The sequence below is a fragment of the Enhydra lutris genome, unplaced genomic scaffold (genome assembly GCF_002288905.1).
Source record: "Enhydra lutris kenyoni isolate GAN:26980312 unplaced genomic scaffold, ASM228890v2 scaffoldscaffold16, whole genome shotgun sequence".
Lineage (NCBI taxonomy): Eukaryota > Metazoa > Chordata > Mammalia > Carnivora > Mustelidae > Enhydra > Enhydra lutris.
This window is the reverse complement of record NW_019154100.1, coordinates 9,093,316-9,099,090: the sequence shown is the minus strand read 5'-3', so window position 1 is coordinate 9,099,090 and position 5,775 is coordinate 9,093,316. Positions and strand designations below refer to the sequence as shown.

General features: G+C 40.5%; 2 pseudogenes; both read right to left on the bottom strand.

Annotated features, from left to right (window-relative positions):
- Positions 1–1,286: 1,286 nt before the first annotated feature.
- Positions 1,287–2,552, bottom strand: LOC111147208 (annotated as a pseudogene).
- Positions 2,553–2,934: 382 nt separating this feature from the next.
- On the bottom strand, positions 2,935–3,671 carry LOC111147405 (annotated as a pseudogene).
- Positions 3,672–5,775: the final 2,104 nt, after the last annotated feature.

Here is a 5,775-nt window from a genome sequence, read left to right as displayed (position 1 = left end):
AAGATGAGGTACAAGCCTTCTGCATATCTTAGGTAAGAGGTTATTAAACTGCCATTTAGTTATAGTGCATGATGTGTGCATGTTGGCAGGGTGTGAGCAGTATTAATAGGAGGTGACATGACATCTTAGTTTTTGCTAAGTAGGGTTCTTGTTCAGTTAGGTTCCCAACAGGAAGTTACTTTACCCAATAAAGGCACATACTATGAAGCCTCCCCTTTGCAAAGAGGAAGAACAACAGGTTGAACCAGGTCATAGATACAGACATAGGGAACCAAATTGGATGGACAAACAAATAGAGAAGGGTTAAATTCTCCATTAATAAATGCTAATAGTAGGGATTTTGTAAAGTGTTGTCCAGGGAAGACATACCTTCTTTGCAGAACTGAAGGTGAACCTTGAACACATGCATTGGAAAAACTAAGCATTTTCTTGCAACAATGAAATCATCAATATGAGGGAAATGAGATCTCAGCACAGAATAGCTTTAGGTAAGATAGCTGGAGACCCACAGCAGAGAAATCCATAAAAGAAACAAAAAGAAAAATTATCTTTTTCATATTAGATCAAGGTTTTACCAGTTCTTTAGGGAAGAGTAATTAAAATTTAATTCTAATAACTAACCCTTGTGAATCATTTAGACTTTTTTTTGCAGAACATTCCTTTATTATAGCAATATATAAAGCAAACATAACTTTAAATGTTTATAAACACAACTGTATGTTACTATAACTGGTGTTAATCAGCTTGCTCAAATTTAGGGGAGTAGTTTATATGTAATTCTAGAAATTCACTGGCCTTCATAAAAATATGGGATTGAAATGCATGTGTGTTTTTAAGAGTATATAAACTTTCACTCTCTGACTTTATTCCCAATCTCAGCATTTGCACATGTCCTTGGTAAGCTAGCCAAACTCAGGGCCTTTAGTTACTAAGAGAACTCAAGGTTATGTTTGCCAGAGGAAACATCCTTAAAATTTAATGAATTAGGAGGGAGACAAACCATAAGTGACTCTTAATCTCACAAAACAAACTGAGGGTTGATGGGGGGAGGGGAGGGGGGGTGGGGTTATGGACATTGGGGAGGGTATGTGCTGTGGTGAGTGCTGCGAAGTGTGTAAACCTGGCGATTCACAGACCTGTACCCCTGGGGATAAAAATATATGTTTATAAAAAATAAAATTAAAAAAAAATTAATGAACAATGACTGCTGGTCACCAATAGAATTTTTACCTAATCCCTTCTTCCTTTAGGGCAAATGAACTTGCCCTGGGCATTCGGTCCAACCCTTAAAGACTGCATCTCCTTGGAACACCTCCTTTAAAGGCACTTGAGACATCCATTTCCATTTTAATAGTTGGGTGAATACTGTACCCTCTGATCTGAAAGTCTTCAGCCTTGAAGTCATGGATGGTCTCACATTTTTGAAGGATTTTGAGCTTCAGGAAAGGCGCTGGTTCTCACTGAAGCTGCATTTTTAGAGGTTCAATATAATTCAGGCAAATACGTGTATCTTCAAAATATGTATGAAGTCACCTGGCTTCAGGCCTGTGATGTGTGTAATTATATAGTGAGCCAGGTGTGGAGGGCCAAGTTGAAGGGCACAGCCAAAATCATGTCTCCTTCCCTTCAGTACAGCCAGCAGGACAGCTCACTGCTCACCATGGAGATCTGGGAAAGGCATGGCAGGGAGATAGGGCCATAAAAGGAAGTGCTTTTGGATTCCAACAACACAAGATAATTCTTCTGTCCTTGAGTTTGATTTCAACTGTGCGAAACATCTTTTGCAGTTGGTCTACTCCTTAACCTGAATAATCTGGGTCCTCATCTTTGTATTCTGCCCCAAAATGCCTTCTCCACTGAGAGCCATAAATTGGACCTAAATCCCCTTTTCTCTGTTGGAAAATCCCAGGTTGTCCAAGAAGTCTCAGGAGGCATTGACTTCCCAGATTTTCACTCCCTTAGGAGACAGTTCCTTAGCATTTGTAAAGCCCTTGATAAACCACTGCAACTCCTCCAAAACACTCTTTCAGAATATATGTGTTGTTATCAGCAGAGGAAATTCGTCTCTCAGGCTGTAGTGCACCTGCATGCCAAACACCACAGCATGCTGGTGTCAGCGCTCTTATCCTTCTGGAACCTTCAGTGAAGGATGTGCTGGATCTGCCCCAGGTACTGCAGCTTCCCATGGGGTGGAGGCCAAGGGCTCTATACCACACCTCTATGTGGTGGGCAGGGACAAGCATTGCAGCTTGGAGCCAGGGGAGGATGCATGAATGTGGGGTCCCCCCAAACCAAGGCGCTCAGTGGGGGCTGGTGGGCAAGGTGGTTTGACCCTTCTGTGCACTTCTTTTCCCCTCATTTACTCTTTTCTGAGAAACCTGCTTCCTTGGACAATTACTACATGAACACACACGTGGAGCCTTGATAATGGTATATAGTGTGGCCGGGTGAGCAGAGTTTGACACAAAACAGCCCTCACTGAGAATTCTGGATTGGTCACATAACCACCTATGTCAGATAGTTTTCAAGAATGACCACACAGTATCTGTCATCCCACGTTACCTTCTAGAACCTTCCCATTCTCACATCAGGTGGTGTAATTGAATTATCCTCTAGTTGAAAATGGGTAGATTGTGACTTTCTTGAAACCAAGAATGTGATAGAAATACACTGTGTGACTCAAAAGCTAGGTCAGAACAGGTGATGTAGCTCCCCTTGCTTGCAAGACACTTGTGTTGAAAATCTGAGTCACTGTGTAAACCAGTCCAAGTGTGCTGAGGTTGCCATGCTATGAGGAAGCCCAAACTAGCTCACATGGAGAAGCTCTGAGACTCTCTCTCTAGATAGGTAGGTAAGTGGGTTAGGTGGGTAGATAAACTGGAAAGTAGTCATCTATTAACTGACCAGATGACAAAAATAATCATGGTAGATACCTTAGTTCGTCCTTCTGATAAGCCTATTGATCTGAACTTCTCCCTTGCCAGCATCTCCACCTTGCACAAAATGGGAGGTCGTCATCTTCCTTCCCCATCTTGGAGAAGATAATTTGAAGGGTCATCAGAAGTTCTTTGCCTCTTTGAAATGTTTTCCAACAGTATAGACCTGAATCAGACCCACCTCCCTGCAGTTGCTGCCATATTTACCAAGAGATCGAGCAATCAGTGTGTTGTCTGTCAGGTAGTTTGCTTCTTGTTGATTTTGCCATAACCACCCTTGTAGATCAATTTATTCACTGGTTTCAGGTTTGGGTACCCCCTGTGCTATATATATATTGTACCATAATCCTTAGCATGTTAACTGAAGCCTTGTTGAGCTTAACAAAGTGCTATGGAATATTTGGCAAAGCCGAAGAAGCCGTAATACCTTTGAAACCTTTGAGCTCACACCATTGATCCCTTATTCTGATGACCAATCCAGTCTGGGTTCCGCAGGCACATAGAAGTTGCCAGCTTTTCTTGCTATCCTAACCATTTGAATCTCAGTTCTGTACACCTTCCTTGTGACAATGCTTAGCTTTTTCATCAGTAAGAGTCCTCCTTTTGAAGCATCTTTTGGGCAAACTTCTTTTCTTGATGCTTTATCTGCAATTTTGTGAAATTCCTTTGCTTCTCCTTAAAGGTTTCTGGCAAAGCAGGAATCTTCTTTCTCTTCTCTTCCACAATCTCCATGGTTCCAGCCAGAAAAGAGCTATAAACAGATACCTTGATACCAGTGTATCTTGAGAGAAAAAGGGAGACCAGCTTTCAGCTGCTCTAGCCCTTAAGTGTTTCAATTTAGCTGCTATCTAATCACAGCCTTATAAAAGACCCTAAGAGACAATGGCCCAACTGAACCTTTCTCAAATACCAAGTCCATACAATAACATGATTGTTTTATGCCACTAAATTATAAAGTGAATTGTTACGATGCAGTAGTAATTTAGGATTAGCATCTTGTGATCTTCAGCAAGTCACTTGATTCCTAGGAGTCTTGGCTTTCTTAATTATGAAATAAGGGTGTGGATAACAACTAAAGAGGGTAAGTATTAAGCTAGTCCACGTGATGAACTGCTAGTGGCAAGACCCATCCTCATGTGTGGGTCTACTACTTTATAGCTCCTCCTCACTGCCCCATTTCACTGTGGGTAAGCAATCACTCCTTTCTATTGTTGGCATTATGACAAAATTTCAAAACTTTTAGATATTTTGAAATCAATAGACAAAACACTGTATGGTTTATATGAAGTTAAATAAGCTTCTTCTCACTGGTTCACAGGAGGTAGGGCATGAAGAGTCTTATGGACATGAAAATGTGTTGTTTAGGAGAAGTAATATGTTGAAGCACTGTTACCACAAAGCATAAATTAGTTCACCAGATTAGTCACCAAACAGGGTTCCAAGGACCTAAGAACAACACTACAGTTTTAGCTGGAGGTGTAGAGAATTGGGGGGTAGGAATCAGACATATGTCGGCAATGGAATGTAGCCAAATTGAAGGCTGAATTGAAGGTGCTTTCTTCACCTCTGCTCATTGGCCCAGAGGATCCCTCCAGTGTCTTAGAGCCTACGACATTTACTAGTATTTCTTGTTGACTACCAGTTTGCATAGCTCCTCAGAATGTCCTCGATCTAGGCCTGTTGTGGGTACACGTGTTTGTGTGCACATGTGCGCATGCATTGGGGAGAAAAAAATTTTAACTCTACCTTCCTAGTTCTTTGGCTGGTCTACTAATCAAATTAACATAAAATATTAACAAGACCAAACAAATTTAATTATGTATATATGGGTGACCCATAAGATTATGAGACCCAAGGAGAAGCCGGGCAGTTGAGGCTTGTATGCCATCTTGAGTTACAGAATGGGAAAGGGACCTGGGGTTTTAAAGAGGAGGAGGATGATTCACAGGACGATAAGGAGAGAGGATGTATGGTAATTATATTTTTGTCCTGTCATACAGATAGGTCATTCGGATAAAAATGTTATCTCTTGGTAATAGCTTTCTTTCTGTGCCAGGCCTCTACCTAAATTCTTTTAAGTAGTTTCAAGGAGACATAAAAGTTATTCCTGAGTCTGCTGGGTCTTGGTTGGCTTCAGCTCAAAATGGTCTACGTTTTGGGGAGACTTGTTCTGAACACCTTCAGTGTAAGAAGGGAGGGATAAGGAAAGTACTGTGGTGATAGTTAACACACAGCTCTTTTCTTTCTGTATAAAGAAAAAGCCCTGATTTTCAGCATTTTCTAATTTCCATGGGGTAACAGCCAATTTCAGGCTACCAATTTGACATTACTGAGCACAGAGTTGGGAGGGCCTGAGTAATAGCACAATATTGTATTGTTTCCATCATACACATATAATAGGCATAAATAACTTCAAAAACATAGTTAACAATAAAATATAAGAAATTAGGGTGCCCAGGCTCAGTTGGTTAAATGTCTGACTCTTGATTTTAGTTCAGGTCTCAATCTCGGGGTCATGAGTTCAAGCTCTACACTGGGTTCCCAGCCTACGTAAGAAAAGGAAAGAAAGACGAAAGAAAGGAAGGAGTGTAAAATAGGAAAATGGTAAAATGTGAGGTTTTGAGAATTTATTACCTTTGTTTTTAATACAATTTATTTATAATTTTATATAGTTTAATTTTTAACAATGGCTCTATTTAACGATGGTCTGGCAAAATTCCTAACAATTTAGCAAATGGCTCTCACCAAGCCATAGGAGACATATCTGGTATATCACTGGATATTAGTTAATAATTCTACATCAGCAATTACCACAGATCTCAGAAAAGGCTTTCCAGTA